Source organism: Eschscholzia californica, unplaced genomic scaffold (genome assembly GCF_041429995.1).
Source record: "Eschscholzia californica isolate CP2 unplaced genomic scaffold, dmEscCali1.0.p SCAF_2, whole genome shotgun sequence".
Lineage (NCBI taxonomy): Eukaryota > Viridiplantae > Streptophyta > Magnoliopsida > Ranunculales > Papaveraceae > Eschscholzia > Eschscholzia californica.
In genome coordinates, this window is record NW_028238309.1 from 35,961,929 (window position 1) to 35,986,420 (window position 24,492).

Below are 24,492 nucleotides of genomic sequence, written 5' to 3' on the forward strand. Positions count from 1 at the left end.
GGGAAAAAAGTAGGCTCGACATACAGGGCCACTCTAATTCGGGTTCCGTTTTGCAGAGGGAAATAGTAAGACTAGGGCATGGAAGATTAAGCCTAACTTTCTTTAAATTTTGCAGAGGCGATCATTCGGAGCATGCGAAGTAAGTTTAGGAATGCATTAGTAAGATTAGGGCTTTAGATAAATAATCATTCCACATTTGAAGTATTTGTAGATAAAAATAGAGTCAAAAAGGAAGAACGTCAAGAAACGCCCATCATCAACTATTTAGATGTTAGACGAAGAAGAAGAAACAGGAGAAGTAGACAGGGAGATTACATCAGAAGGAATTAATTCTACAGAAGATCGTATAATCACTGCCACGAGACTACCATCTAACAAACGAACTAAGTATCCCGTTATTTCAAAAGTCACTCGTCGGTCGTCATCCAATACCCTTCTCTCGGAGAGTTGAAAGGGACATAAGGGTTCGCCAAACATAATCGCTTTTAAATTCTCAAAGACAGACAATCCGATGAACCGGAAAACCTTGATCGGACCTTTACCTTCAACATTTATGTGATAATGGCGAATGTAAAGACTTTCAGCAAGGAGCATCAGGCGAAAACTAATCCCAAGGTTACCTCGAGGAAGTAGCCCCTCGATGGACAAACTGGCCATGAAGGAAATGGATGGAATCGTCCACCCATTCGAGTCATATTTATAGGCCCAAGTCAGGGGAAGGCGGAACGAACAGATGGATCGGTCAGGGAGGAACGAACTGAACAGTCAGTATTAAAGATAAGTCATCGCTCTTTCATTAGAGGATGGCCAATATCAGGAAAACAACAAACAGTAAGGGGAGAACTCTAACAGGTGATTCTTTTCAATTACTCAACTAAGGTTATTACAGAAAAAAAATTGCAACACGAATATATCAAGAAGAATACGACCATTCGTGTCTATTACGAAAGATGTTACAGAAGAGATAAAATTCAAAAAAAGGAGAAACAGGGCAAGGAAAAAACCAAAGAGCGCTGACAACTAGGAGAGCAGTCCCGCGATTCTGTTGGAGAAAAATGAAGAAATGGCCGAGAGCCACCTTCAAGAGAATTGCCAAGACAAGAAGACAACCAAGGGAAAAATAACCCCCATTGTCATCATCACCATGTCCTGAGCATCCCAATTGGAGGCAGCACTGGCATATCAACAACCTTGAGGGATCCTCCAAAATAGATAATGGGATTACCACGACCATTATGAAGAAACCCATCTTTTACCACGATCATTATGAAGAAACACTCCTCTAGCAGGTGATCTTGTATAAACTCAAACAAAGGCCGCATCTCGGATCTCTGGAAGAGACGAAAGTATCAAAAGACAACCTCAGAAGAGGGGCTCTCTTAAATTCCCTCTCGAACTTTCGATGATAAGGAATTAGAGAATCAAAGCAAGTTATTTATAGTGGAAGGAGATGGCCAAAGGATTTCTTGAAAACAAACAAGGGTCATTGAAGACAAAGACCAAACATATCTTGGAAACACTCAAAGGAACGATGACCAAGGGATACACACGGCCCGAAATCGATCAGGTCTGATCGAATGACAGCAGCTCTCAAGTTAACGCATTTTATTCCCCAATAGCAAGACTCCACGTGTCTTCACGTGAGGGAACGAACTGTCGTGCGTAATAACCCATAAGATCAACGCTGAAAGCACATGATCAGAGGATTAAATCTATGACGTCACAAAATCACGCATGGAAAGACTAATTGCTTGCGCAGAAGACGAAACGTGTCTCGGAAAAACAAACCACATGTCAAGACAAGACATGACTGGGATGGCTCCGGCAAAAACAGCGCTTCGTGAGAAAGGATTTCCACTTAGCAGATACCGATCAGCTCTAGAGGATCAGCGCAACACCGAGCTCCACCAACTAGCCCTGCTCAAGGTAAGACCCAAAGAGTTCCACGATACAGCTCTAGGACAGGTAATACTCTCGACTTCAGGCCTTCAAATAAAGTAAATAAACACACGAGTTACTTCTACTCCTTAGTCTCTTTACTTTCAACTAAGGAGTGGCGAGACTCACGATGATGCATAAAATGGTCATCCATTGATTAACGACTGAAGAGTCAAGATCAGACCTGAAGTCTCTTGGAACGATTCGGCTTAAGGCAACAAGACAGCTAAAACACCTGACATTCCAACATACGTTCCCCTAACTGGGAGGTCGGTCAAAAGAAATCAGCTACGCACTGAACGCCCTTGGCATGGATAAGATCAGCCCTTGGATCTTAAATGGAATAAGGGGGTCTCTACAGGTTCGACCCATATCCTACTCCCAAAATTGGGGAGATATCAGCGCTGCACGACCTAATGACTTAATCCCGGACTTTCTGGAAAGATCTCAGTCGGCCTCACATCTTGAAGTGTTTAATGCCGATTGGACTCCACGTATCTAGAAGAGGAAACTTCTCCTTTAAAGTCTATCACTTCAGAAAGATATATATACAAAGTATCCTTGAACTTAGGAACTTTCATTTATCAAAGATCCGGGATACACTCGAGGAGAAACCCTAGATACGCAAAAGAGGTAACTTCCTTTACGGTTTGACGGCCACCGCCTCACCACCGCCACTAATCACAGTCGGCCTAATTTTGCCTATAAAAGGCCCCCCCACTTCGTCCTTCACAGGACACGATCTCTTCACTCCAGAAAAGATCACCCCATACTCAGAATTCTCACAACTCGCCCCCCAAAAGGATCGATCAATATTCATTCTTTTATTGCAAAGAGCACCCTGACTGTCTTGAGCGTCGGAGCGGGTTTCGAACCCTTTGCAGGTTTTCCTCCCTCCGGAACAGACAAACAGGAGCCGGAGCAAAGGAGCTGGAGCAAAGAATCAAGGAAGGAGCAAGGAGCACAGGAGCAGAGCAGAAAAGTAGAGTAGAGAAGCAGAGATGAAAAGAGGAATCTCTCATCTCCAAACAGAATATACCATCATAACGGAGGTTGTCATGAATCAACTCCCTTTTTCATGACGATTTAACCAGGACCAATTTTCGACATCAGCAGAAACCAACTACGATCGTCGATTACGAAGTAATTCGCGGCTAACTTCGATCAGATCCTACATCGGGTTACACATAAGAATGGGTATTTAATCGGATGATATGACTAGTGGTATTATGACATAACCATGGTAGTGTCCTATAAACATATCCCACAGGCCTAAAGAGAAATTGGGCAAAAGAAAGCCAAAAGGCCCAAAAACAGGGCTTTTGGGCTAAACCGATTCAGACACTTCTAGGGTTCAGATTGGGCTGATTTTTGGAGGGGCGGTTCTTGTGATAAGGAACAAAATATCTGCCAGTTTTGGCTGTCTTTGGACGCTCCCTCCTTAGGGAATTGAGAAAATACCAATAGTTGCTATTTTCGACAATTTCCTTAAATCTTATTCTAAAGGGTCTTTTAGGAAACCTAATTGGAGGTGGATTTTTATTAGGGTTCTATATAAAAACTCTTAGGGAAGAGAATAAGTTGTGGAATTTGTCTCTAAGCTTTCTTACTCTACCATATCAAGTAGAGAGGAGAAAGTGAGCTAATTCCCAAGCTATCAATTAGTCAAGCAAGAAGAAGGTATTCTTCATATCAAACCACCATTGGAGCGCTAGCGAGCTTTCAAGGAGGGAGATTAAATACACCGTTCGGTGTCCCAAGTAGAGGAGCGACAATTGGAGCTCTAGGTCTTCTTAATCGATTCGAGGGAAAATAACGATTAAGGTAATCATCTAATTTCCTATTAGTTTAATTGTTAGTTTATGCATGATGATCTTAGGACGTACTAATGTCAAGACGTGAGATATCTGAGATTCCGCTTATACGACATTAGTAGACACCACCATAACCCAACAGGTAGGTAGTGTAGAGGGGGGAATAAGTGTATCACGGTTGTAAATATTTCAATCCTTTGTTAGAAGTGACTCGAATATGGATTGGTATCGAACCCGGTTTAACCTACCGAAGCTTGGACCCATTAGCGGAGCTGATTGCTGAGACAGAGCTGGTATGCGAAGCAGGGCTGTGAGGCAGAGCTGGACCCCGAGACAAAGCTGGAATGCGGAAGTTAGGCTTATGTAAGTGATTAGTGCTATCCGCGTATAATGTCGGTTGTAGAGAAATAGTCGGTGAGGCGGTGGGATTAGGGTTTAGTGGCTATATAAACTAAACCCTAAGGAGATATCAGTAGCACAATCTCACAAATCTCTTGTATAAACTTATTTGCTTATCATAGTGGAAATCATCGCGCCGTTGTCGCCGTGGAGTAGGTCTCACCAACCGAACCACGTACATCTCTGTGTTCTGTTCTTTATTGTTCTTTACTATTCCTATTGCTTGTCTTGGATTACTCGTATTTATCACATTAAAATCGATTGGCATAACAAACTGGTATCAGAGCTTCAGTTTTGAGGTTTTTGTGATGAAAAATACGAGATAGAGAAGTTCGATGGAAGTAACGATTTTAATCTTTGGAAGATTAAGATGCGAGCAGTATTAGTTCAACAGGGTCTGCTGAAAACGTTTAATGGGAAGGCTGCACTCGCTGAATCACTTTCAAAAGCAGAGAAGGAAGATCTCGTGGAAAGAGCTCATGGTCAGATTCTACTCTGTTTAAGCAATGAAGTCTTGCGGGAAGTAGCGACGGAAACTACAGCCAATGGGCTATGGAGTAAGCTAGAAACAAGGTATATGACGACATCTCTAACTAATCGTTTGTATCTAAAGAAGATTATTTAGTTTACAGATGTTAGAAGGGGAATCGTTGAAATACCATATGGATGAACTCAACCGAGTATTCTTAGATTTGACAATATAGATGTCAAATTTGAAGAAGAACATAAGGCAGTACTATTTCCCTCCTGCTTATATCAAAAAATGGCTTTCCGTTAAATCAGCATGAAAAATGGAGTTGATGCATGACAGCCTCCGTTATGTGTGATAATTCTGTTAGGTCGAACGTTAATCCGCCTAATGTTCCTGGTTCCAGCTCTACTCTCTACTATGCTCCTCTTTTCTGGTCGTTGCTCCTGATGGGCCTAAAAGGTTACCCTAAAAGGTCTACACCCGCAAGTGCACGGGTGTCAAGTTGTAATTTCTTGGTAAGACCGGTTGGTTCCTCAGAGACTAAGTCAAACTCAATTCTAATCTTAAAACTATGATGATTTCAGAAGTTGAGTAATGGTAATTTGATTCAAGCAAGTAAAAATAGCAAATAAACTCAAAAGAAAACAAATAAGTTGATATTCAGAAAAGGGGAACCTAGGGTTTTCGAATCCGACGATGTATTTGCCTTAGTCAACTAAGTACTTTGTTTTACTCAGATTCTATAACATGAACGCTCTAAAATCCGGAAAGTGTTATCGTTAAAAGCAATAAAGTTTTTACAAGTTACTAAGATTTTTATCTAAACATTAATTGACTTGCATATAAATCAAAACGATACCATTCTCATTATGGACTTCATCTAAAACCCTAAATAGACAAGATTTAGCTACTCATGCTAGAAGAGATAAACATTTATAATTTATATAAATAAAAGAGTAAAGAAACTTAACTTTTCTGCTGTTTCCAAACCAAACAGGGCCTTAGGGAAGTGATTTCCTTCTGTTTTTCCAAGAATTCTGCCAAACGCACCCTCCGGGAAAACGATTTTCTCATCTTCCCGGAAATGGATTCTCCGAGAGAAAACTATTTTCTCACTGTATTTTCTCTCTAAGTTCTCTGTTTCTCTCTCTCTTTCTACTAGAACTCTCTGTAATCTCCTTCTTTTTATATATTTTATCTCTCTCTCACCAAGAAAACAGAAACAAAGAAAGAAAAATCAAAAAGAAAATGGAGCTAATAGTTATTCAAAACCAAACTTCTCTGTTTCTCTCTCTAATTCAGTAATATCCTTCTCTCTACAATCTATCTCTCTCTCACTAAGAAAACAGATTACATGATAAAGAAAAACAAAAATCAAAGACAAGTGATGATCCTAGAATGATAAGCTATCGATTCTCTTTCTCTCTCTTCTGTTCTTTTGCTCTCTAAAAACCTCTACTTCTCTCTGCTTCTTCTTTTGTTTTATAGACCTAAAGACAAATCGAATCTCTCCTCTAACCGACTCCCAAATTCAGTTTCATCTTCATCCAATCTCGACTCAATCTATTCCTTTCTGTTTCCACCAATCTCTCGGCTTCTCGACTTCCATCTATATAAGAAAATCGAATTTTTAAATCCCATCATGCTCGGTCATCTCTGATTTTTCACTCTCTCTCTAAACCTAACCAACAATCTTCTTCACCCTTTCTCTCTCGGGTCTCTCTCTTATCCACTTTCTGTTTGTAATTCAAATTTGAAAAAGGATTTGATGGATAGGAGGAGAGGATACAGGAGAAGCAGTTCACGTACTATTAGGGGACGGATGCTTCTGTGCTTCGCGGGTAGACAGCAAAATGGTGCAGCGCACGTTCACATGGAGCCACGTATTGCTGAATTATGGTGGTCATCGGATCCTGGTGGAAGTACCATATTAACTTACTTCCGGGACTACTGTAGCGGGCAATCTAAACAACCCCGTGACCCATCCTTGAGAAATAGCTGGCGCAAGGGTGTACGATTTGGTGTAGCGTGGAGCATCGAAAACAGGCTACATTGCACCCCGCGGATGAGGACACGTGCGTAGAGAAAAGTCAGCCGTTAGATCTCTAGGGAACATCGAACTATCTTGCGTTGCAGTACACAGGATCAGACCCTGTAGTTGGTCCCGACATAACCATTGCGCCCACCACTAAACCGAGAATTATACCTCTCCAATGGTTGATGGCCATGTGTCTTTGAAAACTAAGGTTGACTTCAATTTGACGCCAACTTTGACCTTGAGTATTTTGTTCAACCCGACTCCGATTCGACTTCCGTCTTCGCCATTGGGTTCGTCTTGGGCTCTACTCCTCATCTGAATACAGACGTGGATAAATCACCAGTCTCAATAAATGACCAAAATGCCCCTCGTGCGTCTTTCTTCCAATCGTTACTGTTTTTTCTCGCCGAACTCCATAAAAGACACCTGAGAAAGAAAATCAAATAAATCATCAGAGTAACCGCTCGAATTGGACTAACTAACTCGAGTTAAGAGATTCAGATGGGACATTTTCATGTCTCATCAGCTCCCACTCCTTGCTCCTCGCTCCTTGCTCCTGTCCCTGTTCGTCCGCTCCCAAGGGAGGAAAACCTGCAAAGGGTTCAGAAACCGCTCCGACGCTCAAATCAGTCAGGGCGCTCTTTGTAGTAAAGGAATGAATATTGATTGATCCTTTAGGGGGCGAGTTATGGGAACTCTGAGTTTCGGGTGATCTTTTTGGGGTAAAGAGATCGTGTCTTCTAAAGGACGATGTGGGGGGCCTTTTATAGGCGATGTTAGGTCGACTGTGATTAGCGGCGACGGCGAGGCGGTTGCCGTCAAACCAAAGGGAAAGTTTCCTCCCTTGAGTATCTAGGGTTTCTCTTAGAGTCTATCTCGGATCTTTGATAAGTGGAAGTTCCTAAGTTTAAGAATCCTTCGTAGATATCTTGTCGATGTGATAGATTCCAGAGGAGAAGTTTCGTCCTTTAGTTACGTGGTGTTCAAGCTGACTTAAACACTTCTAGATGTGTAGCCGACTGAGATCTTTCTAGAAGATTCGGTATTAAGTCGGTAGATCGCTTAGCGCTGCTGCCTCCTCAGTTCTTGGTGTAAGACATTGGCCGGATCTGTGTGGACCCCCTCTACTCCTCTGAAGACCCCAGGGCTGATCTATCGGTGCCAAGGGCACTTTGCAAGGCTGGTTTCTTCTGCCTGACTTCCCAGTTAGGGGAATATCTGGTGTACCATCAGAAGCTCAGCCGTCCTGTTGCCTTTAGCCGGGTTGACACAGTAGACTTCAGGTCTGATCTTCACTCTTCAGACGTTAGTCAACGTCTGGACATTTTATGCATCATCATGAGTTCCGCCACTCCTTAGTTAAAAGTAATGAGACTAAGGAGTAGAAGTAACTCGTGTGTTTTAAACATTGAAGACTCTGAAGTCAAGGATTTTACCTGGACCAGAGCTGTTTCGCGAAGCTCGGTCTTTCTTTGTTTTTCCAGAGCTACATATTCCTGAGCGAGTTCGTATCAAGCTAGTAGGGACTGCTGGTGATAAAGCTTCTCTTTTCTAAGGCTGTGTTTGCCAAAACTGATCCTAGTTGTGTTTTGCCTTGGACTGATGGACTCGTTGCTTATCCTCCCAAGACACGTTTCGACTTCTGCTTAAGCCATTAATTTCCTTTTCATGCGAGATTCTGTGACATCACGTATTTGATCTCTGATCACGCGTTTCTGGCGCTGATCTTTTGGGTTGCTGTACACGACAATCCTCTCGGCATGTGTGGACACATGGTATCTGGTTAGTGGAAGGGCAAACATATTCCCTAGGGTTCCATTAATTTCTTATGCCGGCTTGGGTTAATCCGGGCCGTCAATGATTTCCGCCAGCAATGGAAGAAAAAACTAGGGTTTTTCTAGTGGTGATTTCCGCCACGCGCCCTGCCTCTATTGGCTTCCTTCGTGTTGGCTCGGATCAAGGTTTTTCTTCTTGCTGTATTTAAGCGATGCGATTCGCTGTTATTATTCCTTTTATGTCTTCTCTGTTTAATCAAGATCTTCATCTTTCCGCCAAAATCTTCATCTTCTTTCTACTATGGCTACTTCTCCTTCCGCCTCCGACTTCTCGGGTCAGATGCGTTCCGCCAGTCATATGACTCAGCAAGACATAGAAGTTCTTCGGGCGGGTCACCTGATTCCGGCCACCATTGAACTTATTCTTCCGTCTCCCAACGATAGGATTTGCTATACCGATGGCCGTCGTGTCGGAGTTTACAAAGTCTTTTTCAACTTGGGTTTGGTGTTTCCTTTCCCCTTCTTTCTTGTCGAACTGCTGAACCATTATGGGCTTCAACTCTTTCAGTTTAGCCCTAATGCCTTGATGACCATCATGGCGTTCTACTTCCTCTGTCTTCAACAAAACGAGAAGGCTAGTCTGTACGCCTTTTCCGCTCCCAATATCCCCAAGGATTATAAAGAGAGGTTCCTCTTTATTCGTTATTCTCTCGCTACCGAAGATTTTGGTTTTATTCCACGTGTTCTTGGTTCTTCTCGTGATCGTCCCAAGATCATCCCCGATGCCGAAGACGTCAAATGTCTCGAAGTTGTGACTGCTTTAGATAAAGGGAATGAGGGATTAATCCCCGAAGACCTTGCTGATTTTCAGGCCCTTCATCAAACTCAAGCGCTGCCTTCTCTTCCAGGTGAGATTTCACTCAGAAGCATAGGTGTTTTTCTTCTCCCCCCTCTTTTTATTATTATTATTATTATCATTAGGAGGGGATTTATGCATCCCTCCCTTTCGTCATCAGGGTTCCTTAGGAAGCGGGCCAGAGACGACGACCTTCCTTCTTATTCTGGTGTAAAGAAATCACGCACAAAATTCGTGGTTGGCCGGAGCTCAGTTGGCGTTGTCATTCACGAACCTGATAGTCCGATCTCCCCCTCGGTCACCATTAGCTCTTCTCCTAGCGCTCCTCCGTTGGAGGTGGTACCGTTGCTTCCAGGACCAGGGCAAGCGTCCATTCTTTGGTTGGCAAGGGTAAGGCTCCGGTTGCAACGGGCTTATTTGATAAGTTGGCTACCTGGCCGAAAGGCCTTCCTCGCTACATACTTCCCTGGTTGGCGGTTGTCACAATCATTTTCAAAGCGAGGTATCTCGCCTGTATTTTTTGTTTCCCTATTTTCCCTTCCTCCTTTCTTTCGCTGATGCGTTTGTGTTTTTCTTCTTCAGTACTCTCAAGTTAACCTTGATGTGGCATCTTATGTGTCAACGATCGATCGACTGGAGACTCATCTTTTGAAGGTCGAGCGGGAGGCTTTATCTTATAAAACCGAGGCTGAGATTATGTCTAATGACTTAAAGATAGCTTCTGCTGAGCGAGAATCGTGGAAGCCGGAGGCAGAGCAATCTCGGGCCAATGTTGTTCTTCAATCTTCTCAGCCCGGTCCTCGAGTTTCAGCTCTGGAGAAACAACTTGAAGCTCTTAGGGAGAAGGAGACCGCTCTGGTTCTTCAGAGGGAAAAGGATAAGGCTGCCCTTAAAGCCTCTTAAGAAGAAGTAGTAGTATCTTCTTTTAAATGTGGGGATGAATTTTCGGCTATTAAGAGGAAGCAGTGCAAGTTGGGTTTTTCAGGTGGCTTGGGAAGCGGCTCGTCGCTTCTATGCTCCTAAGGATTCCTCTCCTCTGCGTCACATTGATTAGGATCGGGTGACCGTGTTTGTTAATGTTGTATCGGCTGATTGAGGTTCCAAGGAGGACTTCCCTTTTAGTGATGATGAATGGGACGTCGAGGCTACTACCTCTGTGGTCCCGGTGGATGATGATTCCGATGAAGGCTCTATTTTCTCGGTTCCCCAGCCTGGTCCCGGCTATCAACCTGATCCCTCTCTTTCTGAAGTCCAGCCATGAATTAACTTGCTTTTTGTTCCGTATATTTCATCCTTCCTGTTACTCTTCTTTGCCGCTTGAACAATGTTCTGTTTTCGTTTTTGTTTTTATGATGGGTTGATTTTATGCTACTATCTTTACTTATCTCATGCAGCTGCATAAACTTACAAACAAGGTATTTGTTGCAGTTAGTTTGCCCTTATCTTACTAATGCATTTTTAAGCTTACTACGCATGCTCCGAATGATCGCTTCTGCAAAACTAAAGAAAGTTAGACTTAATCTATCATGCTCTAATCTTACTATTTCCGTCTGCAAAATAAAACCCAAATTAGCGTATCTCCGTAAATCAAAATGGTTTTCGAGTCTGTTTTTTTTTTTGCCTCTGATCATGGCTATCGCTCCCAGGGCTGTCTTTTGTTGGTTTGGCCTTAACCAGTTTAGCTATGGTTTCTCCTTGGACCCCTAGTCGTTGTTTGGCCTACCAGAGCTGGTTTCGTCAGCTTGAGCACGACTAGTTTTCGCCAGGACTCCTCCCGTACCCTTGGTCGTAGCTTGGGCTACCAGGGCCGTTGTGTCTGCTTTTGCATGACTATTTTCGCAAGGACTTCTCCTTATACCCCCGGTAACCTTCGCCAGGGTTGTAGGTTAACTAGGACTTCTCCTTACGACCCTTAGTGGGGATCGGTTTCACTCGAGTAAAGTCTTCAGTTTAACTAGGACTACTCCTTGTAAGGTTTCCTGTCGTTGCCTTAGCTACCAGAGCTGCCTCATTTTGTCGGCTTGAGCACGATCAGTTTAACTAGGACTCCTCCTTGGGACCTTGGTGAGGGGTCCGTTTTACTCGAGTGAAGTTCAGTTTAACAAGGACTGCTCCTTAAGGCTTCTGGTCGTTGCCTTAGCTACCAGAACTGCCTGTTTTTGCCAAAGCGAGGTGAGTTTGACTAGGACTCCCCCTTTATAGTATCGCCTTTTTGTTAAAAATATTTTGTTTATTAGTAAAATATGTAGCTTGTAGCGCTATTCTCCTACCTAACGGCTTTATTTGCAAAATAATATTTGGGATAGAAAGCTAAAGGGGAGGTGAGATGGTAACCTGCACCACTCTATTCTTGCATGTCTGTCGCGTGTTCATGATTGACAGCATCTTTTCCGCTGGCGGGGGCTGGAATTGCTGCCCTTCTCCTGCAATGTCGGGCTGAGACTGCGTAGCAGTCTCTGGCCGTTACCTGGTCTCCTTTTACCGTGCCCACGCGGTTTGTTCCCGGGTTTGGGAATTTTATCATAAGATGATTCGTTGATATTATAGCTCCTGATTCCCTCAGGAAATTACTTCCCAAGATGACGTTGTATGCATACAGCTTGTCGATGATCACGAAATCCAACATTACTGCTCTGCTCGTCGTCCCTTCCCCGATAAGTATGGGTAAGGTGATAATCCCGCCAACCTTTACTTGGTCCTCTCCAAAACCCGTAAGGCAGTGTTCATAGATCTCAGTGCAGTGTGATCTTACCTAAAATTTTTGGAGACACGTTCTGCTTATTACTTCTGTGGAGTTGCCGGTGTCGATTAAGATGCGCCCTACACTCCAATTAGCCACCAGTGTTGTTATCACTAGAGGGTCTGTGTGGGAGGTGATTACTCCTCTTAGATCCTCATCACTGAAAACCACGGGGGGCGTCTCTTCGTTGCGTATTGTCATGACTTCGTTGTTTCTCCGACGCCTCTTGTTATCCCTGTATCTTTCGTGGGTTAGTCCACCAACTATGACATTGATGTCTTCCCTGTTACTGAATTCTCGCTCCGTTTCTTTCCACGCGAGCTCCTTTATCAATGTTTCCGACATGCTATTGAATTCTCGCCAGCTCTGCCAGGCGCCTAGTCAGTGTTATGGTAAAAGTCATCTCTCGGAGCGCCTGATTGTTGGTCTGGTTTTCCTTGTTTGCTTGAGCGGCTCGTCTATCGATCATTTTTTACCAAAAATTTTTAAGGAATATGTGAGCGAATTCCACGAAGGACCTCGTAGACTCCGGTGCCAACGATTGGTAACAGTCCCGGGCGGGTCCTCGCAGCAAGGTAGCGAAGGTCGAGCACCAATCGTCCATATTGGTCGTGTGAAAACTCGATATCGCGACATAATTTTCAAGGAATTTCCGTGGGTCTTCTGACCCGGAGTACGATTCTAGTCCCAAGGTTCGGGGGCCTACTAGGTTGTTAGTCTCCATAAGGTTTTCCGATAGCAGAGATTTGAGTGTGTCCGGCACCGGTTTTAACACTGTTTCTGCTGCGCTGAGGTTCCTCCGTAGCAGTGTGATTATCTCCTCTTGCTGCCTTCTCTCGGCCTCGAGCCACTGGAGGGCCGCTGTGAATATCATGCGATTAAGGGACGTTTCCCGATTTTCGCTGGGCAGGTAGTGTTCTGCTGACATGCCTATCTGAGGGATTCAGGGGAGTAACTAGTCAGAAAAGATTGTTAAATAAGGTTCGGGTTACCGAATTGATGATTTTGCTAGAGAGATGTCCCTCCTTCTATTGCCAAATGCTGATGTCAAAAAATGGCTTTCCGTTAAATCAACATGAAAAAGGGAGTGGATGCATGACAACCTCTGTTATACCCATGTCCCAAAATAGACACGACCACGCCCCGACAACTCACAGACGAGACAAAAATTCGGCAGAGTCTCCTCTATAAATCGAACCGGTCGCACCTGTAAAACCTGTCATGCAATCCATACATTCGCATTACCAAAGATATAAACTATTGAGCGGAAGCTAAACAAACTCAACTCAGTTTCGGGTCGAAACCCGAACCACAAAAATAAAAACCCCTCATAAAACGCCGATACAACTTATTAACAACTCTAAGTGTTATATATATACATATTCGAGTTCAGTTCTGCAATAACTACATAACTTAAAAATAACAGAACTCCAATAAACAAAAACCAAAGAAAACAACGTAACACTGCTAGCCTCGTCAGACAAGATCACCGACTGGAATACATACTCCGCCTGGAGACTACTACAAAGCACCTGCACACTAACAACTGGTAGGGGGTCAGAATACTCACCGACACGAGTTATTCTGGTAGAAGACCAATCCAAAACCCATCACGTTTTCAAAAGTTCATTTAACAAGTTGTAAACATCTTGACAAAACGAGTTATCAAACCAGTTACCATATATACTATATACAAAACCATTTTTCTTAATCTAGCAAGCAATAGCAGTGATTAGCTGCCACCCATGGTGCGCTCCCAATAAGAGGAGAGTTCCTCAGGAGAGCCTAGACTGCGTTAGATAGTACCAGCCCATTTGGGCACTAGCTAATGCACTAACGTCTCCTCGAGAAAGAGACTTACCCCTAGCCGGTAAGCCCCTCTCCCACTAAGGGACTCCGCAATCATTGAAGAATTTACCTCATGATACATATATACCTTAAGTATCTAAATACGTTTTTGATCATCGAGTTCGAATAAGAGAGTCGTCCCCCAATTACCATATGGAAGGACCTGAACCTCATTCTCTTCGGTACCCTGTCATGCATCTAATGCGATCTTTCAAAATTAGTTTCATTTGTATATCAAAACCACATTCTCATATTCGATTCAAATCAGTTTCATTCGTATATCAAAACCAATATTCTCATTCGATTCAGTATCTTATCAAACACGGAAGTGGAACAACCAAGAGTCATATCACCACAAAGCAGAGGCATCCCAATCAATGTCACCTCCCAGGCAAGTGAAAACAATTTTTTTGTATAATTATAACTATATATGTACATATATATATATATATATATATATATATATATATATATTAGGATACTTACTACTATAATATATAAAGGGAGAAAATTTATACTATAAAGCAATCAAATACAACATGGGTAATAATCATACTCTACTTGCAGTATTATTTAGGCGGTATAACCGACCATTTATAATAGATATAGATAAAGAAAGACAAGATTATACAAAAGAAAAATTAATACGACGTGGGCAATTTTTATACTCCACTCGTAGATGTTAGTGAATTGGTAGTTAGTAAGTTAGTAGTTAGTGAGTTAGTAGTTAGTACGCTAGTAGTTAGTAAGTTAGTAGTCCTTCAAATGGTCCAAGTCAATCTTCTTTCTTTGCTAATTTTGTTTTTGTAGTCCAAGAAGCTTTACTTTTGATAAGCCTTAAAGGGGTGTTAAAAGAAAGGGGTACTCAAGTACTAAGGATCACAAGCTAACTTTTTTTTTTGATGAAATAATCACAAGCTAACTTGAGTCCAAAGGAGATTTTCTTTTGTTTTAGATTTGTAGGACTTGCTCTTAATTAACAGTAAAAAAGATTTTTTTTCTTAATTTATAATTATAGGATGGGATTTGAGGGTATGGGGATTCTTCACCATGGTATGAATTAATTTCCTAACTCTTGGTGTATCAAATTGGGTTTTTCACAAACAAGTTAAAACGGTCTAGTTTTCTTGTTTCGAAACAAACCATGATTAAATAAAATATCTAATTTCAATAGAAGTATTACTTTAGCAAATTTCGTGCCACACGGATCAAAAGATGTAATGAAATATAGTTTCTCCACCGCACACTTTGACGGTTGAAAAGACTGTCAATCAACTTTAATTTTGACAACTTTGACGGGCGAAAATTCACTAAAAGAGATTTTACTTGTATTTAATTTAAAAAGGGGGTTTGTGAAGTGAAGGATTTGGATGAAATGCATTCCCAAAATGTTGTTTGAGAAGTTGGGATCATGTACCATAAAATAACTTCTTCTACATGAAACCTTTTTAAACCAAAATATGGAAAAACAAATCAATTAATACAAAATCTTCACTTACTTAACAATGTGATTCCAAGAGTATTGAAATTAATCCTCCATGTTATTATCACTCCATAACCTCAAATGTAAGACTTAGCCTTCCATTAAATTGTAGAATACTTCATAAATTTGACTCATGATGCAACAAATTTGAAAGTAGCTAAAGAAGAACTTTGGAAAGAATTTAACTTGTTATAAGAGATTTTTCTTTCAAATGTGGTGTGTCTTATAAATGAAATAAGAATGGCTTTTTATAGCCATTTTACAACAACAAGTAGTACAAACGCTACTCATCTCAATAGTGTGTAGATAACACCTTATTGAATGCCATGTTTTTTTACTTGATAAATTTACTTTTACTACTAAACTATTTTCTTCCAATTAACTCATTTTCACCAATATCTTATTTTTTCACCAAAGTAGTAGTATTTTTACTACAACCTTTTTGTTTAAACTAAATCACCATCATTTGCGGTAACCTTCATTTGCTTATGATGAGCAATTTAATTCACTTGTCTATTTGGTGGTACGTCGTCTTCATTAAGTAGATTTTTGGTAGATTTAACACCTATATGTGTCTTCCAATTATCTGCAAAATATTCACTACGACAGAGCATTAAACAACTAATATCGACTAACATTAAGTATTTTTAGTTGTATTTTGTACACTTTTCAGTGTACAACACACCCCCAAACCTACTTTTTGCTAGTCCTCAAGCAAAATAAAATAAACCTAACTCACTTTCGCAGGCATCGCGATTACACTTAGCATTTGTAATAAGTCGTTAAACCACTAGATTACCGAAGTGGACGAGTTGTGTCTCGTGAGGGTTTGCAGCGAATATACCCACAAAATTCTAAATTTACATATATATACATGAATGCATTAGATGAAAGATTTACCAATAAAGTCATGTAGTGTTATTCAAAAATAAGAAAGAACTTTTTTAAAAAAATCCCTATAGAATTCATGCATGCATCATAAGTCAATCAGATGGAACAATTTATGAACAAACGATCACCACAACTTAACGAGTTTGATCAATACTTGATTCTAAATCTAGCTAATTGTATAGGATTACGAGAAATGTAGATGTTCACTTTAATACCTCATGGGTTTTATCTGTGATGTTCTAGCTTACTCGTGTGTTTTTTTACTTGTTATTTTTTTTATGTTGGTGGCTTCACCCTACCATGTTCTACAAAAGGCCTTTCATTTCACCATAATTTATTATTATTATTTTTTTTATTGATAAAAATAGCCATAACAAGAGGCAGCCCTTCCCCAACATACCCAGTCTAATTCATAGGTTGTTGTTATTCTTTTTTTTTGTTTCTTCTTCTTCTTTTCAACAAACTATATGAACAAGTTAGTTAAGATTCATCTTTCTTTCACAAACCTTTCTGTTCATGGTGATCAAGAGACATACTCTGTTCGTCAATGATTTAAAACATATGCATGGTAGAATTTCAGGGTCTAAGTTATGCATTTTTTTTTGGATCTCTAATGAATAAATAAAACTACTACTAACATGGGATCTAGTTATGCATTCACGATATATATATATATATATATATATATATATATATATATATATATATATATATATATATATATTTAAAGCATTATTGAATAATTTTTCAATTGCCAGATGATAAATAAAAGCACGATGAAGATTAAGATAACGCACCAGGAAACTTCAGCTATGAATTCTGCAACATGATCTCTTGGTAGGGGTTCATCTTCTTGCTCATTTCTCTTATTTGGATACCGTGATTTCTTCTTCTCTCCATCTATTGATTATGGTCAAAAACTACTTTGCAATATTTATGTTCTCTGAGGAAGAAGAAATTGTGAGAATGTCTTGGAATTTCTTTACTTAAATAGAGGAAGGAAGAAGGTGAGTCATAATGAGGAATTCAAATTCAAGATCTTGAATCTCTTTCCAAATCAATTTTCAAAATTTTTCCTTTATGTATATTTTTAAAACAGGGGACACAATTCAGAGATGATTTCCAGCAGACATGTGTCAGAGGCATAATAAATAGAATTTTGAAATTGTTTGAGTAAGATTTTGAATCTTGATCCACTAAAACTTCTTGGAAACGATTTCTTTCTTATTATTTATTATATATATAATCTTTTTTCTTTTTCTTTTTCTTTTTTTTTCTTTTTTTTTTTTACCAATGTTGAATACCTCCCCCAAACTTGAATCTCACGTTATCCTCAATGTGGAAATAACGATGGGGTTGTTCGTAGCTTTATAGCAATCCGTTTGAGTCGTCGATTTAACTTAATGTTGCCTTTCCACATAAATGTAGCAAGAGTACGAACATCTTGGTGTGGTATTGCCGAAATCCAACTTTGATATTCAAAATCAAGAGATGAAGAAACATCAGAACTATAATTTGGGACTTGTGAATTCTCTGGAAGAATAATTGCTAGATCGTCATCAGATTGGTGGTTAAAATCCAAATTTCCCTCTGGACCTGAAGAAAGAGGAATAGCTTGATGACGTGGTGGTCATGTATCTTGAATACAATTAGTGAGAGTGTGTGTCATTGCTATTAGAGACAACTTTTTCCATGATTCCTTGTTGACATCGAATGATTGCACATGATTCAGAAGTTTTGTGATTAGCACTGGGAGTATTATCTTATGCTTATCAGTTCGCCATGCATCAATTATAGAGCGGACTAAGAGACGATTGATACAAATAACATGAGTCTTTCTTTGTAAATCAACCATAACTTCAACATGTCGGTTGGAGATTCGGGTTAATTTAGCATTACCAAATCCGTTGCTACATAACCATCGATGAAGAACAACTTGATTAATACGCAACACTTGGGGGCTAAGACTTCTAGATGTGCTACAAATTGGTGCGGATGCTCCCGTAAGTTCTGTTAGGTTAACTGCGCTCAATAAGATGGTTCGTGAAAATGCGACAAAGAAGGTATTCCAGATAATATTTCCAATCACATCTGGTGTGATTACGAGTGTAATTCCCCGCCAATTAACAACTACGGAGTCATTGGGACAATTAACTTCTGTAATTTCATTGTAGAATTCTCTTACAATATTTGGGCAATATACAGTGTCCTCATCGTAGAACAGAGCATTCCATCCTCGAGCTTTAAGTTCGTCAGAGTAATACGCACCAAATACAGGATCTTCGAACAAAGCGTGGAATGGTTGTTCAGGAGTCAAGCTTGCGAAAGAAGCCATTGATATGAAGCTGACTCTATTGCACGAGTATTTAAACAAGGGGAGAATCATCTCATAGATTGCACTGGGGAACACAAATCTTGCTAACACTGTAGTTCACAGAAGGTGACTATTAGTTGTCATGTCATCTCTCTCTTTTCTCCTTTTGTTTTTTTTATTGTGTTGATCACTTAGACTACTCTACCGCAAAATTCGGGTCTGTGTTGCCTCCCCAAAAGCGCTAAATTTAATGTCTTCAGCCAAACAGATTATCTCAATTCCATGATGGTGTAGTATCTCTCCCCCAAGTTCTTTTGGAGTCTACTTCAGCACGCGAAGAAAAATAGTAAACATGGAAGGAAGATCTTTCAGCCAACTGTAACAATCCAGGACAGGTTTCAACTTCACGACGCTTACACCATCCTAGTCGTTTAGCTTTTCTGTGTCAGACAAAAGAATATTTTCCTTCCCCCGAATCTCGCGCTTGAAGGAGGATGTCCTTCTGTAGATGTTGAGGTAATCGATGCCAATAGCTTAACATAGGTTGAGTCTTGGGAACCCAAACCAACCTAGTGCCCTTCTGACCAGAGCTGAGTACTGGATCATTTTTCTTCAGCCAGTAAGAAGTTTCGGGCTAGTCCTTCCCTCGTTTGCAACCACCAAAATAAAAAGAGGAGTTAACCGTCGTTACTGGACAGGGCGAGGTTAGTCTGCACACAACACACAAAATCATTCAATTAGAAGATTTAATTCTTTAGATAGATGTTGGTTCTTCTAAGAGAATTTCTTCCACATCACGACTTCGTAGTTCGAGAAAGGGTTTAACCCTTTGACCACTGACTTTAAAGATGTTACCAGTGTTTGGATTCTCTAATTCAACAGCTCCGTGCTCAAAGACAGATTTCACAATGTAAGGTCCTGACCATCGTGATTTTAATTTTTCAGGATGTAAATGAAGCCTAGAATTATATAACAATACCTTTTGAGCAGGTTCGAATGTGCGTCGCAAAATAGACTTATCATGAAATATTTTCATTCGATTTTTGTAAATTTTATTGCTCTGATAGGCTTCATTTCGAATCTCCTCCAGTTTAGACAGTTGTAATTTCATGTATTGTCCAGCTTTACTCATTTCAATGTTTAAGTTCTTAATGGCTCAATAAGCTCTATGCTCTACTTCAAATGGTAAATGACAAGCTTTACCATAGACCAATCTATAAGGAGACATACCAATCGGAGTCTTAAATGCAGTGCGGTAAGCCCATAAAGCATCATGCAAATGCAGTGACCAGTCTTTCGGTCTGGTCGTACTGTTTTTTCTAAGATTTGCTTGATCTCACGATTTGATATTTCGACTTGTCCACTAGTTTGTGGATGATATGGTGTTGCCACCTTATGAGTGGTGGAGTATCTTTTCATCAGTTTTCCAAAGATTTTATTACAAAAATGTGATTCTTCATCACTAATCACTGCTCGTGGTGTACCAAATCTAGCAAAAATATTTTCTTTTAGAAATTTCAACACCACTTTATGATCATTGGTCTTAGTTGCAGTTGCTTCTACCGATTTTGAAACATAATCAACAATAACGAGGATATAGTTATATCCAAAAGAGGGAGGAAATGGGCCCATAAAATCAATGCCACAACTATCAAACAGTTCAACAATTAAGATTGGGTTGAGGGGCATCATATTTCTACGAGTAATCCCTCCCATTCGTTGACACCTGTTACAAGATTTACAATAATCAAAGCTGTCTTTAAAAAGTGTTGGCCAGTAAAAACCACATTGTAAAATTTTTGCAGATGTTTTCTTTGCACTAAAGTGACCTCCACATGCATGATCGTGACAAAAAGAAATGATATCATAAAATTCTGTGTTAGGTACACATCTCCTAATGACTTGATCTGCACAGTGTTTAAACAGATACGGATCATCCCAGAAAAATCTTTTTACTTCATGTAAAAACTTTTCTCGATCATTTTTACTCCAATGAGACAGAATTTCCCCTACTGCCAAATATTTGACAATGTCAGCATACCAAGGTAGTTCAGAAACAACCATAAGTTGTTCATCAGGAAACGCTTCATTTATAGGTTCACTGACTATAGAAGATTCAACTATCAATCGTGACAAGTGGTCAACTACCACATTGTCTGTACCTTTTTATATCTCGAATTTCTATGTCAAACTCTTGTAACAAAAGAATCCATCTAATCAGCCGTGCTTTAGCATCTTTCTTTGCAAATAGGTACTTAACAGCGGCATGGTCAGTGTAGACTATGATCTTAGAACCTAGAAGGTAGGAACGAAGTTTTCCAGAGCAAATACCACAACCAATAACTCTTTTTCAGTGGTAGAGTAGTTTAACTGTGCATCAGAGAGAGTTCTAGTAGCATAGTAGATAACATGAGGTTTTTTCTATCAACTCTTTGTTTTAATACAACTCCTATTGCATAATCAGATGCATCACACATTATTTCAAATGGAAAGTTCCAATATGGGGGTTGGATTATTGGAGCAGATGTGAGCTCATTTTTAAGTGTTTTGACCTTTTCACATGTTTCATCGAACACAAACGGCACCTCTTTTGAAAGTACATGACACAAAGGTTTTGAAATTTTACTGAAGTCTTTGATGAACCTTCGATAAAAACCTGCATGTCCCAAAAATGATCGAATCTCTTTTACCGTTTTTGGGCTAGGTAACCCAGATATAACTTGTATCTTTGCTTTATCGACCTCCATGCCTTTTGAAGAAATGACATGGCCAAGGACAATTCCCCTTTTTACCATAAAATGACATTTTTTCCAATTAAGTACTAAGTTGCTTTCCTTGCATCTGATTAGCACAAGAGATAAATGATTAATACATTCATCAAAAGACGACCCAAAAATAGAAAAATCATCCATAAATACTTCAAGAAAGCGTTCAACCATATCAGAAAAGATAGACATCATGCAGGGTTGGAAAGTTGCAGGAGCATTGCACAATCCGAAAGGCATCCTCCTATAGGCAAAAGTGTCGAATGGGCAAGTAAAAGTTGTTTTTTCTTGATCCTCTGGTGCAATTGGTATTTGGTTGTAACCTGAATATCCATCAAGAAAACAGTAATATGCATGTCCAGCTAATCTTTCTAACATTTGATCAATGAATGGAAGTGGAAAATGATCCTTTCAAGTGGCATTGTTGAGTTTACGGTAGTCAATGCAAACTCGCCATCCTGTTTGAACTCTTGTTGGGACTAATTCATCTTCTTGGTTTTTGACAATTGTAATTCCTGATTTCTTCGGAACTACCTGAACTGCGCTTACCCATTTACTATCAGATATGGGGTAAATGACACCTACATCTAATAGCTTAATCACTTCATCCTTGACAACTTCTTTCATGATGGGGGGTTAATCTCCTTTGTGGTTCTTGAGAAATTTTGGCATCATCCTCAAGATAGATTTTATGCATTACCACAGAAGGACTTATTCCTTTGATGTCTGCTATTGTCCAATCTATTGCTTCTTTGTGTAACTTTAGAAGATCTACAGGTTTTTTCTCATTTTCTTGACTTAAATCTGAAGCAATAATCACAGGTAATGTTTCTCCTGATCCTAAAAAGACGTATTTTAGTGTGTTAAGCAGGACTTTGAACTATAACTTTGGTGGGACAATGGTAGAGGGTTGTGGTGGTAGCTTTGGAAGTGGTAGTGGTTCTATTCGAGGTTTCCATGGCGGTCGATGAGTTTCCTGATCTAGGACAACATTCACCTCTAAAAGTTTAATCACATCTTGAATTACCGAGTCATTTTCCTTATCCCATTCATTCCCTAGAAAAATTCTCTCTAAGAGATCCATGTATTTATGCATTGGAAACGAGTCATTAAGAATTTGTTCCATCATTTACATCCCATTTGACTCATTTTCTTTAGTAGGAGGATCATTAATGTTGAAAACATTAAATCTGGCTGTCATGTTACCAAATCGCATCACTAGCAGACCACTATCACAATCAATCAAAGAGCGGGAGGTTTTCAAAAATGGACGACCTAATATGACTGGTATTGTACTGGCCCCTTCTGGAACGGGTTGTGTATCAAGTATGTAAAAATCTACAGGGAAGTAGAATTTATCACATTTGATAATCACATCTTCAACTACTCCTCTGGGAATTTTTACTGATCTGTCTGCAAGCTGTAATGTGACAACTGTTTTCTTAAGATTTCCCAGACCAAGTTGTTCATACATAGAGAATGGTAAGAGATTGACTCCTGCGCCTAAATCAAACAAAGCTCTGTCAATGTGATGGGTACATATCATGCATGCAATTTTGAGACTACCTGGGTCTTTAAATTTTACAACCACTTTCTGTCGAATTATTGAACTCACATTTTCGGTAAAAAATGTTCTTTTGGGGACATTAGTCCACATTTTTGTGGTGCATAAATCATTCAAAAATTTGGATAGGAAGGGATTTGTTCAATTGCATCTAGAAGTGGGATGTTAATTCTTACTTCCTTGAGTACTTCTAAGATGTCCCTATCATGTGATGGTTTCTTTGTGTGCTTAAGCCTTTGCGGAAATGGTGCTTTGGGGACACCCTGTCGACCATTCTCAGCTTCTTGTGATGAAGTTGGTTGAGTAGGACTTGGATGGTTATTCTTGGGAAGTTCAATTGGCATTTGAACCTTATTATCTATTTGTTTCCCAAACCTAAGTGTAGTGATGAACTTCACTTCACTATACATTTCAGATGGGGTAGAATTAGAGACACTAACCTCATATTAACCTCTAGGATTTGGTAAGGGTTGACTTGGGAGTTTTCCTTTTTCCCGTTCACTTACTGATGTAGCAAGTTGACCTACCTGAGTCTCTAATTTTGCTATGGCTTGAGTGTTTTGCCTAGCACTTGCTTGAACTTCTTTTAACACCTGTCCTGTAGTTTCCATAAATCTTTCTAGAGTGGTCTCTAGAGATGATTTTTGTACCTGTGGTTGGTTTTGAAACGATTGATTTGGAAAGGGTTGGTGTTGGGATATTGCTTTAGGATTCTGATATGCATTCGCACTAGAGTTTACCTGACCTTGGTTTGATTGATTTTGCGGATTTTGGTATTGATATGATGGACCTCCACTACAACTAGGGTTTTGGTTATTTCTCCATGAAAAGTTTGGATGATCTCTCCAACCAGGGTTGTAGGTATTACCATAAGGATTCGGTCTTTGATAGTTAGCTTGTAAAGCATGAACTTGCTCGATAAAAGCTTGGTCATCTATAGAGACATTTGAATCTCTAGAATCATGACTATACTGTGTTTGACCTTGATCATTATGAATTTGAAACACCGATCGATGTAGAGTTAAAGCTTCTATTTTTCTTGTAAGATTTTCAATTTTGGCATTAATGTCAGTTTCTCTACTAATTTCACTGTGACCTCCTTTGTTCGACTTTTCTTTCTTGTTTGAGAAATCCCAAAGTTGTGAGTTTTCTGCAAAAGCTTCAAGAGATTCGTAAGCTTCATCTTCTAATTTATCTAAAAACATCCCTCCATGCATTGATTGAATCATATTTTTATGTGTGATTGTGAGACCATCATAAAAATGTTGCACTAATTTTTCTTTTTCAAAACCATGATGTGGACATTTTAAAAGTATGCTTTTGAATCTTTCGCATGCTTCATAAAATTGTTCTTCATCTTTTTGTGAAAAATCAACATATTGTTTCCTAAATTCATTTGTTTTGGCCCTAGAAAAGAATTTCACAAAGAATTTTGTTACTAACTCATCCCAAGTTCTCACAGAGTTAGGGGAAAGAGAATTCAACCATGACTTAGCCTTTGATTTCAGAAAAAACGGGAACAACCTTGGGGACCGAATCATTACTAAAGTTTTGAAATTTGCTCGTGGAGCAGATATGCAAGAACTCATTAATAT

The 24,492-nt window shown here is 39.8% G+C and overlaps 1 non-coding gene across 1 annotated transcript; it reads left to right on the forward strand.

Moving 5' to 3' along the window:
• Nucleotides 1–24,184: 24,184 nt before the first annotated feature.
• On the forward strand, nt 24,185–24,291 carry LOC147557617 (small nucleolar RNA R71). Its single transcript, XR_015235478.1, has one exon. It is a non-coding gene; the product is annotated as a small nucleolar RNA R71 (small nucleolar RNA).
• The last annotated feature ends 201 nt before the right edge of the window (nt 24,292–24,492 follow it).